Source organism: Macaca mulatta, chromosome 3 (assembly GCF_049350105.2).
Source record: "Macaca mulatta isolate MMU2019108-1 chromosome 3, T2T-MMU8v2.0, whole genome shotgun sequence".
NCBI lineage: Eukaryota > Metazoa > Chordata > Mammalia > Primates > Cercopithecidae > Macaca > Macaca mulatta.
This window is the reverse complement of record NC_133408.1, coordinates 168330184-168342444: the sequence shown is the minus strand read 5'-3', so window position 1 is coordinate 168342444 and position 12261 is coordinate 168330184. Positions and strand designations below refer to the sequence as shown.

At 43.4% G+C, this 12261-nt stretch overlaps 1 non-coding gene and 1 pseudogene across 1 annotated transcript; both read left to right on the top strand.

Moving 5' to 3' along the window:
• Positions 1–2040: 2040 nt before the first annotated feature.
• On the top strand, positions 2041–2100 carry LOC114677218 (U7 small nuclear RNA). Its single transcript, XR_013415960.1, has one exon. It is a non-coding gene; the product is annotated as a U7 small nuclear RNA (small nuclear RNA).
• A 447-nt stretch (positions 2101–2547) lies between these two features.
• Positions 2548–2591, top strand: LOC114677217 (U7 small nuclear RNA; annotated as a pseudogene).
• Positions 2592–12261: the final 9670 nt, after the last annotated feature.

The window sequence follows — 12261 nt, the reverse complement described above, 5'->3', positions numbered from 1 at the left end:
TTGCTAGAGGTCCTCCTAGGGCCTCATAAGGCCCATATGAATTAGAGGCCCCGAAGCTTTAAGTTTTATTATCTTTGTGGTAAGTCTGTCCCATTTAAATCTATGTCACTATTTAAAACACTTTATTATTACATAAGCAGTGCAAAGCTTTGTAGAATATTGGAAAATACAGCAAGGTTTCTGTTGTTGTTGTTTTGAGATGGAGTCTTGCTCCGTCATCCAGGCTGGAGTGCAATGGAGCGATCTTGGCTCATTGCAACCTCCGCCTCCCAGGTTCAAGTGATTCTCCTGCTTCAACCTCCAGAGTAGCTGGGCTTGCAGGCACCCACCAACATGCCTGGCTAATTTTTGTATTTTTAGTAGAGACGGGGTTTCACCATGTTGGTCAGGCTGGTCTTGAACTCCTGACCTCAAGAAATCCATGCACGTTGTCCTTCCAAAGTGCTGGGATTACAGGCGTGAGCCACCATGGCCAGCAATACAGCAAGTTTTTAATAAAACTCAGCATAGTCCTGCCTCCTGGAGAACATCACTATAACTGTGTGTGTGTGTGTGTGTGTGTGTGTGTGTGTGTGTGTGTATAAAACCAAAATGAGATCATACTTTAAATATTGTTTTATAACTTTTTAATAACCTGGTTCATTTAGTTGACACTCTCTTTAACAACCTGATTCATTTAGTTGACACTCTCTGCCTTTGTTTTTCCCTATATTTTCATCTTACCTAATTTTCAGGCCACATTATACTTTTTCCAATTAACCAAAATTATTACTACAGTTGGCTTATCCAAATCAGTACCCAATCCAGGACCAAGCATGTTCCCTTAGCTTATTTAATTTAGTATATTCCCCTTTTTAGGACACTTATTAGTGAGAGCAGTTGGGTGAGTTGTCCCACACCATGTCCTACCTTCTAGGTTTGTCTGGTTGCTTCCATGGGGTGATGTTTAGTTTGATTCTCTAGCTACTTATTTCCTGTGAAATAGAAGCTCTATCTAAAGGGTTAGTGGATTCAAGGTAAACACTTTTTAAAAAAATTAAAATAGTCACTATTTCTTAGTAAAGCTCTATCACAGGATCTCTGTAAGATGCTACCCTCCTCTCCCAAAGCATGCCAGGAGGAAAGTACACATGACAACTGCATATCAAAAGAATAATGATCCCAGGAAGTAGAAGAAAATATTTGACAAGACTCTTCTCTGTACTCTCAAGGAAATTAAATATAATATGGACCCTCTGAACAAAAATGTAGAGATACCAAAATAAGATGAAATTAAGACCAAAAGAGGTAAGTGAAGAAACAAGAAAAACCAGGCCGGGTGCTGTGGCTCATGCCTGTAATCCCGGCACTTTGGGAGGCCGAGGTGGGTGGATCACCTGAGGTTGGGAGTTCAAGACCAGCCTGACCAACATGGAGAAACCCCGTCTCTACTAAAAATACAAAATTAGCTGGGAGTGGTGGCACATAGGTGTAATCCCAGCTACTCGGGAGGCTGAGGCAGGAGAATCACTTGAACCCAGGAGGCGGAGGTTGCGGTGAGCCAAGATCACGCCATTGCGCTCCAGCCTGGGCAACAAGACCAAAACTCCATCTCAAAAAATATAAATAAATAAATAAAACTAAAAAAAAAAAAGAAAAGAAAAGAAAAAAGAAACAAGAAAAACTCACTAAAGATCTGGAAGTCATATTAGAAGCCATAAGAAGTAGAGCTGGCATGACAGAAAACTGAGTCAGCGACATGGATGACAGGTTTGAGAATATGACACAGTAAAGCTGGGGAGAGAGATGAACTGACTAGGGAGAAATGAGAGACATAGAAAATAGTTATGTTGATCCAACATGCAGATTGAGTCCTAGGGAATAAATGAAATTCAAAAAAGTAAGAAAAAACATAAAAAGAAACAGTCATTTCTGAAATAAACAAACAAAAGTCCTGATTTAGCAAAAGAACTGAATTTACTATATTGCAGGTAAAGTGAGCAAAGAAGCCACTGGCTCTTATGAAGTTCCTAAATCTTAGGGATAAAGAATGCATTAACTAAGTGTTACCGCTCTTTTAGAATTTGTCTAGCAGGGCTGGTTATGGTGGCTTACACCTGTAATCTGAGCACCTTGGGAGACTGAGGCGGGCAGATCACTTGAGACCAGTTTGAGAGCAGCCTGGCCGGCCAACATGACAAAACCCTATCTCTACAAACAATACAAAAATTAGCCAGGTGTGGTGGCAGTCACCTGCAGTCCCAGCTACTCAGGAGATTGAGGCAGGAGAATTGCTTGAACCCGGGAAATGGAGGCGGGAGGATCATGAGGTTAGAAGTTCGAGACCAGCCTGGCCAACATGGTGAAACCCCGTCTCTACTAAATATACTGAAAATTAGCTGGGCGTGGTGGCGCACGCCTGTAATCCCAGCTACTCGGGAGGCTGAGGCAAGAGAATCACTTGAACGTGGGAGGTGGAGGTTGCAGTGAGCCGAGATCACGCCATTGCACTCCAGCTTGGGTGACAGGGCAAGACTCTGTCTCAAAAAAAAAAAAAAAAAAAAAAAGAGAATTTCTCTAGCAGGTTTTCTGGTTTCCACCGGAAAACCCCATATTAAAAACAAACAAACAAACAAACAAAAAAATTATGCTTCAAACATCCAGAAAGAAGACGCAGACAGTCTACCCAGGGGATAAAAGGAGACTGGCCTCAGACCTCTTTCCAGCAATTTTAGATGGCATAGGACAATGAAACAATGGAGAAAGAATGTTGAGAAGAAAAGTATGTGACCCCATGATTCTATAAATGGCTTAAAATTCATTCAAATATAGCAAAAATAATCTCAAAACAGTAAGCACACCAAAATAAATCCATAAGCTGGTTCTTTGAAAAAAATTAGTTGGACTACTAAACATTTTACTTTGTAAAAACATGGACATAAAACATGAACTAAGAAAACATTAGGGGAGATATACCTAATGTAAATGATGAGTTAATGGGTACAGCACACCAACATGGCTCATGTATACATATGTAACAAACCTGCACGTTGTGCACATGTACCCTAGAACTTAAAGTATAATTAAAAAAAAAAAGAAAACATAAGTACGTGCAAATGAAGGGGAGGTACAGGCTTCTGGGTGAAGGTAGTGGCATGAAGCTATACTACTTAAGATGTAGTCCAGGTAATCAAATACCCCAAACTATTGTGACTTAAAATAGAATTTTGATTTTCTCTTACATAATAGTTCAAAGGTCAGCAATCCAGAGTGGATACAGTATCTCTGCCCTTCTCAACATGTGGCTTTCAGCTCTGGGTCCTAAGGTGGCTGCTCCAGCTCCTGCCATTATGTCTGCATCCTGGCCAGTGAGAAGTGGGAAAAGAAAGGGGAGTTTACACTCATTCCTTTTAAGGCTATGACCTGAAAATGGCATAATCACTTTTGCTCACATCCCATTGGTCGGAATTCAGACACAGGGCCACACCCAGATACAAGGGAAGCTGGGAAATGTAGCTTTTCACTGGGTGGCCGTGAGCCCACCTAGAACTGGAGAATTATTTATTATTTAAGGATGCGGGATATTGATGGACAATTAGCAACCCATGCGAAGAAGCTATGTCACAGAATGACTACCCTGGCCATAGACATTAAGTATATAGTTTATTTAAAAAACAAAAGATTAACTATTGATAACCTAACAAAGAAAGAGATTAAGTCGGGTGGCCAAAGAGTAGAAAAGATGTAAAATCTGGAGCTAGCCTGATAGTAGAGTAAGAATGCTAGTTAATAAAATTGTCCGTGTTCTCACAAATTACTCCCTCCTCCTCCCCAAATTGGAGAAGAGCGGTCTGAGGGAGTCAGTAATCAGCTCAGGAAAACAATTCAAGAAAACCCTTCAAGAGTAGAAGAAAACAATTCAAGAAAAACCTTCAGAAATCCCCTATCAGTCACAGCACTGTCTCATTAGAGACAGAAGAGCCCAGCTGGGTTCACCATTGTTCAGTTCTTCAGGCCGATTTGATGGAAGGATTACCTCATGAGAATAGGATACACCTCCAAATAGAAAAGAGGGCTTTTTAAAATTTTTCAGGAGACAATTCAGCCTTAAAAAAGAAAGAAATGGGCCCGGTGCAATGGCTCACACCTGTAATCCCAATACCTTCAGAGGCCGAGGTGGGAGAACTGTTTGAGCCCAGGAGTTTGAGATCAGCAACGTAGTGAGACCTCGTCTCTACTAAAAATTAAATAAATAAATAAATAAATAAATAAATAAATAGATAAAATTGGCCAGGTGCAGTGGCATGCGCCTATAGCCCCAGCTAACTGACAGGCTGAGGCAAAAGGATCGCTTGAGCTGGGAGAGCAAGGCTGCAGTGAGCCATGACATGATCATACCATCGCACTCCCGCCTAGGCCACAGAGATCCTGGAAAGAGAGAAAGAAAAGAAAAGAGAAAAGAAAAGGAGAGAAAGGAAGGAAGGAGAAAGAGAAAGAGAGAGAAAGCAAGGAGGAAGGAAGGAGGGAAGGAAGGAAGGAAGAAGGGAAGGGAAGGGAAGGAAGGAAAGGAAGGAAGGAAGAAAAAGGAAGAAAAAGCAAGAGAGGAAGGAAGGAAGAAAAAGAAAGGAAGAAAGGAAATCCTGCCATAGGCAACAGCATGCACGGACCTGGTGAAATAAACCAGACACAAAAAGACAAATACCGTATGATGTCACTTATACATGAAATCAAAAATATTTGGCTGGGCAGGGTGGCTCACATCGGTAATCCCAGTACTTTGGGAGGCCAAGGCGGGAGGATCATTTGAACCCAGGAGTTCAAGACTAGCCTGGGCAACATAGTGAGACCCCCATCTCTAAAAATAAAATATAGTAATAATAAAAATTAGCAGGGCTTGTGTTCCCAGGCTGAGGTGGGAAGATTGCTTGAAGCCAGGAGATTGAGGCTGCAGTGAGCCATGATCGTGCCACACTGTATTCCAGCCTGGGCGACAGAGAGAGACCCTGTCTCAAAGAAAAGAAATTAGTCAAACTTATAGAAGCAGAGTGTAGAACAGTGATTGCCACGGGCTGGGTGGAGAGGTGAAGATGAGGAGATGATGGTCAAAGAATACAAAGTTTCAGTTGTAGGATAGATGAATCTAGAGATTTACTATGAGGCATCATGCCTACCACTAACAATGCTGTACGATATAGTTAAAATTTCCTAAGAAGGTAGATCTTATATTTGATGTTCTACACACATACACACACACACACACACACACACACACACACACACACACATACACAATAATAATAATAATAATAATAATAATAATAATAATAGGGCAGGAGGAAAATTCAGGAGGTGATGGGTATGTCTATGGCCTTGATGGTAGTAGGGTTGGCTTCACAGGCGTATATTTATCCCCACATTCATCAAGTTGTATACATTAAATATATACAGCTTTTTACATCTCAATCATACCTCAATACAATGGTTAAAAAAGAAAACTTTTAGGGGAGAGGATACCCCATGTCCTCTGACAAAGGCTATAGACAGGCCCCTGAGTCCTCATCACCCCAGGACCTTCAGCCTATGGAAGAGTGAAGGTCAATAATACAACCTGCAGCCTTCCAACTCCGTTGTAGCCCTTTGTATTTCCCAGAGTTCCACGAGGAGCTGCCTTACTGCCTGCTGTGCGGCAGCAAGCAGCGAAGGAGACAGAGGTGAGCCCACCAGGCTCTGGGATCGCAGTATGCCCAGGGATGAAGGATGAGGCAGATCAGAGAGCTTCTCAAAGACAGAGGGCTTGCTCAGTAGGGACGGTGGCGGATGAGGGAGTCAGCCAGTATGGTTAGGAGACTGGTTACCTGAGCAAATAAGCAAACACATTGAGGATAATGGTAGCCAGGTTTCTCACTGTGGGAGAAGGTCCTTGTAAGCATGGCAAGCTTGGGAAGGCTAGAAAGAACCCTGAGGTGGTAGACTGAAATTGGAGATACCAGAATGAACTCAGCTTAAAATACATAAATAGAGAGAGAGAGAGAGAGAGAGAGAGAGAGAGAGAGAGAGAGGAAGAGATGGAGATATATAGTTACAGGTGCATGAGTATATAAAAATGTCTGTGCATATATGGCTGTGTGTGTGTGTTTTTCTAAATCTGTCCATTGAGAGGGCCTAGAAGCAGTGACACAACAGTAAGAAGAAGCACACTAAGTGTGTAGATTGGTTTCCAAATACCATCTTCCACTCTAAAGAACCAGGATTTCTTGGAGAAATGGCTGATTCCAAGATTGAGGCGGGAAAAGTACAAGATAAGAGTGGAGCCTCTTGTTTGCCAGAAAGGAAGGAATTGCTCAAAGAATGATGGTGGACAAGTCAAAAGAATGCAGAAGACAGCCTGGAGGTGCTCCCACAAGCCAAATTTGGGACTGTTTGAATGTCAAAGCAGATAATGACCGTAATAAGTTACAAACTCTTGAATAAAATTGAAACCTATGAGTCATACTGATGAGAGAGAGAGAAAGAGAGAGAAAGAGAGAGAGGAACCTCTTCAAAGAACCAATGTGTCAGTATGTTTAGCTCCCCGTTCTTTGTTCTCCATTTTAAAGTTTAACTTCCTCATTCTTTATGTCTCCTTGCCCTAGTTTCAGTAAACAACCCCCTCCTAGCCTCTATCACCTGCTCTGTTCTTAGTCACCTGCTCTGTTCCTAGTCACCTGCTTTGTCCTTAATCATAATTAGTCACCTACTCTGCAACCATCCCTCCTGCCAAAACTACTAACCTTGCCACTCCAGCTTATACCCTTGCTCTCTTTAAAATAGCCAATCAGAATTAGCTTAGACTGTGCCATCCAACCCCAGTCAATAGGGAAAAGACAATAGGGAAAAGCAGTAGTGACTAGCTGTGTTAAGAATAAGACCCCCTACCCCTCCCTCATCCAGTGTGCTCTCACCATTGCTCCATCCGTGAGATGTACCCTTCTATAGAAGTAAATTGCCTTGCTGAGAAAACTTTTGCCTCAGTGCTATTTTTACTTGGTGGCAGCGAGCATTTACTTCCAACATTTGTTTCTCTGTATGGAATACAGTTGGCCCTTGAACAACATGGGTCTGAACTTTGAGGGTCCACTTACACCCGGATTTTAAAAATATGCACAGTTTACCCTCTGTATGGGTGGGCTCCACATCCAGAACCAAACACATTGTGTGAAACATGGTATTGGCTGGATGTGAAGCATGGTATTGGCTGGATGTGAAGCCCACCTAGATGGAGGGCTCACATTTCCTATCAGTTGGTTCCACTGGGACTTAGGAATGTGTGGATTTGGTATCTGGGGGGGAACCAAGCCCCATGTGAATACCGAGGGACAACTGTGTTTCTTTCTTCTCTTGCTCCTTCAAGATGTCCTCTTTTTGCTTTGTTTTCAGCAGTATGAACTTAAAATGTGTAGGTAGTGTATCGTGTGTGTGTGTGTGCACTCATGTTAGTATATCCTGCTTTCTGCTCTCTGAGCCTCTTGGATCTGAGATTTGATGGCTGTCATTAATTCTGAGAAATTCTTGGCCATTATTTCCTCAAATATTTCTTCTATCCCATTTCTTCCCTTCTCCTGGGATTCCAGCTATGTATGTATGTTTCAAGCTCATGTTTTAATATTGATTTAACATCTAAATAAAATGGTAGCAAATGGAATCTATCTTGTAGTAAAAGAATAATAAAACTTTACTAAGGCCGGGCATGGTGGCTCACTCCTGTAATCCCAGCACTTGGGGAGGCTGAGGTGAACAGATCACCTGAGGTCAGGTGTTTGAGACCAGCCTGGCCAACATGGTGAAACCCCGTCTCTACTAAAAATACAAAATTGCCGAGTGTGGTGGTGCATGCCTGTAATCCCAGCTACTTGGGAGGCTGAGGCAGGAGAATGGTTTGAACCCTGGTGGCAGAGGTTGCAGTGAGCTGAGATCATGCCACTGCACTGCAGCCTGGGTGACAGAGAAAAACTCCATCTCAAAAAAGAAAAAAAAAAATCAAAAAAAAAAATACAAAATAAAACAAACAAAAAAAGCCTTACTAAATGTGAGTATTAAAGAAAGCAAGAATAATTGAAGATTGCAAACTATATAACTACAATTCACATGGTAATTAGTCAAGAGGAAAATATCCTATGATGTACCACTGTACTCCAGCCTGGGCAACAGAGAGAGACCCCATCTCAAAAAGAAAAAGGAAAACAAAAGTATAAAGAAAGCTTGAAAGTAAAAGAATGAAAGAGAAGTATACTATATAAGTACTAACAAAAGAAAGCTGGTGACCTATATTAATGTTAGTCAAATGGACTTTAAACCAAAAACCACTGCTAAAAAGAAAAAGAACCACTGTGGAATGATAAAAAGTTCAATTCACCAGGAACATTAAAAAAAAAAAACAACCTCAAACGTATGATAGTCTCAATCTATATAAAGCAAAATTGACAGAACTGCATATGAACAAAGTAATAATCACAGAAGGTGATTTTAATGCCTTTCTGTAATTGATACAGTATGCAGACCAGATCAGTAAGGATATAGAATATTTAAACATGATTAACAAACTTGATTTAATAGACCACAGGCAGAGAACACTACACCCAACAATTGCAGAATATGCTTTAATTTTAAGTACATAGGGAAATTTACAAGTAAAAAATGGCCAGATTATGAGCAATAAAGCAAGTTTCAGCAAATTTCCATCACTGAATTGCATGTAGCAATATTCAAATCTAGATCGCAATGCACTTAAGCTATAAATCAAACAAAAAATCACTAGGCTGTGGGATTCAGTGAGATTCAGACATCAAAGTGATTGTAAATCAGGAGGGTGCAAGCATTCCTGAAAATCTTCAGGAATGACAAGAGTAGCCTAGGGGCTTGAGTCACTTTATTTAGATAATAAAAGAAACAGTGACCTTAGAAGGTTACTGAACTTGACACCCTCAGATTACACAAGAACAAATGAATCGTTAAATAAAAAGCAGTTGAAGTGCTTGTTTCAATGAGGTGGGTTGTTTTTGGTGGGGGCAGTGGCAGGGATGGACAGACAGGCCCCAAAATTACTTAGTTCTGTGTTATTGGAAGCTTTATGAACAGTATTTTTGTAATACCTATTTAAAAATTTTTATTAAAATTCATTTAAATGTTCATTGAGTTTAATTCAGTTGGTGCCTTGTTAAATGTAAGAGACAAAGAGTTAGAGATGACTATGAGGACTTGAACCAATATTCCAGGCTGCCCTGGAATATTGTGGTGATAAGGACAGAAACCAGGACTTCAGGAGCCCTCAGGAGCCCTCAGGAGAAGACAATAAGTTAGCTGATACAGGATGTTCCCCTGTTCTCTGACATGACCATGGTAGGGAACCCCCAGGGCTCAGCCGGCTGGAGGAGGGGCTGTATAATGAGGGGCATTGGCCAGGCATGGTGGCTCACACCTGTAATCCCAACACTTTGGGAGGCTGAGGCGGGTGGATCACTTGAGGTCAGGAGTTCGAGACCAGCCTACCCAACACAGCAAAACCCCATCTCTACCAAAACCACAAAAATTAGCCAAGCGTGGTGGCGCACTCCTGTGGTCGCGCACTCCTGTGGTCCCAGCTACTTGGGAGGCTGAGGCAGAAGAATTGCTTGACCTCAGGAGGAAGAAGTTGCAGTGAGCCAAGATCGGGCCACTGCACTCCAGCCTGGGCAACAGAGTGAGACTCTGTCTCTAAATAAATAAAATAAAACAAATAAAAATGAGGGAGCTTTGGAACCTGATTCTATGGACAGAACAGGAATCTAGGCAGGAACCCTCCCCCTGACAGACAGCCCAGAAGAGATTGAAGATTATAGGACCTAGTTAGAGTCAGGGTGGCATGGGCTAAGGAGGGGCAGGAGAGACTCTGAGGCGTGGGTGATGGCATGGCTGGGATTGAACCAGGGAGCAGGAGAGGCTGCCCAGGACTCTCTGCCCTGAGAACTGAGAAGAAGATGTGGGAGGAGCAGAGCAGAGGAGCCTAGAGAAGCAGCCCCAGTGTGGGGTAGGGGTAAGAGGAGGCAGAGATGATGCAGGAGCTGTCTAAGTGCCACCAAAGGCAACAGAGAAGTACTGGGGTGGTCAACACTCCTCCAGCGTTGTGGTTCTCAACCCTTTCAGACCCAAGTCCTCTTTTTATGAGAAGTATTTTGTCACACTCTTTCACCAGCCTGAAATAAAATTCATAATGATTGTAACCTATCTATACAAATAAATTTTTAAAATTTATATCCTGTCCCAACTGTAATATACAAGGAAAATATAAAACAATGCATGTCAATATGTAAATGCTTCCGCACGACTTCATTCGAAGCCATGAAATAGAATCAGAAACTTGTACCCAGAATGCATTAGTTACAAAAATAGACCCATAAAGGTGTGTTGAATGTACTACTCCAAAACAGTAAAGATCCACTACAGATTGGTAAGTGGGGCTCAAAATAGTCCAGGTGGGGCGGCGTTATTGTGAATCAATGAAATGATGGGGTTAGTCCGCTCCTCCAGGGGCCTGGGAGAGGCAGAGCCAAACAGGTGGGGCGGTAACTGTGGCCACATCTTAGCTTCTGAGATCAGACCAGGTCGGGCGTGTTCAGGGTGGTATGGCTGTAGACACCGGCAGTGGCGCCTGGTGCTACAGGGGCAGACCCCCACCCTCCTGGGCTGTAGCAGGGGCGCAGGCGGGCGGAAAAGAGTGAGCAGAATCAGGGGGCTGTTGGAAAGCACGGCGACAAAAGGGGGACAGAGGGAGGAGCGGGAAGCCAAAAGCCTACAGGACCCGGTATTCCCAGGCGGTCTCCTATCCACGTGTTAACCAGGCCGGACCCTTCTTAGCTTTTGATATCAGACCAGATCGGGCACGTTCAGGGTGGTATGGCAGTGGCGCCTGGTGCTGCAGTGACGGACCCCCACCAGGAGGTCCCGGGCTGCGGCGAGAGAAAAGGGGGAGCAGAGTCAGGGGGCGGTTGAAAAGCGCGGTGACAAAAGGGGGAAAGAGGGAGGGAATGGGAAGCCTAAGGCCTGCAGCACCCGGTGTTCCCAGGTCATCTCCCATCCAAGTACTAACCAGGCCCGAACCTGCTTAGCTTCCGAGATCAGATCAGATCAGGCGCGTTCAGGGTGCCTAGATACTGGCGATGGCGCCCGGCTGCCCCAAGAACCCGGCCCAGCCACGCCCGCCGGGTTGTCCCCTCTGCTTACATGGCCAGGTGAAGAAATTGAGGTCTTGAGGCTGGCTGGGATTGACGGGACCAGGGGCAATGATTCCAGAAGTCTCCGGTTACTTAGCACCCATTTCCTTGGCTTGATCTGGGGAGACCTGAAGGGAGAATTCTGGGCCCAGGGCAGCGGCCCTGCAGGAGTGGCCTGTGTTTTCCTGCTGGCTTTGCCCTTCCCTCCAAGCCCCACTCAGAGTGAATCCCAACTAAAACCAGGGTTGTGTAGGGGATCTGAACCCCACTTATTAAATTGGTTTTACTGTCCTAGGAGCAACTTTGTAATGATTTTCCAAACTGTGAACAACTTTTGGTTAAACACCAAACAAACAAACAAAACACACACACACACAAACCCCAAAGTACCATCTTCCCTTGATTTACATGATGGTTACATTCCTGGACAATTCCGTGTATATTAAAATTGGGCGAGTGGGTTGGGGAGTTAGGGTCTAGACTCAAGTAGTTGTAAACAGGTTCTTCACCTGCCAGAAGGGTCAGAGTGGCATAAGAAAATCATTATTTATTCTCTGCAGGGCTTGCCCTCAACTGCTAGAATGCTGTTAACGCCCTCCAGCCATGGTGACTCCCCAAACACCCCATCATTTAAGAAATTCCAAACACCTCCTATAGTGAGGTTCTGCCCACTGAGACTCATTGGCCTAGAATCCTTTTTCTTTTTTTGAGACAGGGTCTTGTTCTATTGCCCAGGAGGCTGGTTTTAAACTCCTGACCTCGAGTGATCTCCTGCCTCAGCCTCTCAGAGTGCTAGGATTATAGGCGTGAGCCACTGCACCCGGCCTGACTTAGAATATTAGACCTGACAAAAGTTAATAATCTTGTTACACATCTCAGTCCAGACAAAAAAACTGTGTTGACAGAGATACTAGATAACTAGAGAAAGTTGATACAAAAACATCCAAAAGGACATAGAGATTATGTGACAGATTAGAAAAATGAGACACGGAAGGGTGGTGGGCAGTTTCAAAACACAATGGACAAAAAGGTGTATAGAAGTTCCACAGAAGCAGCT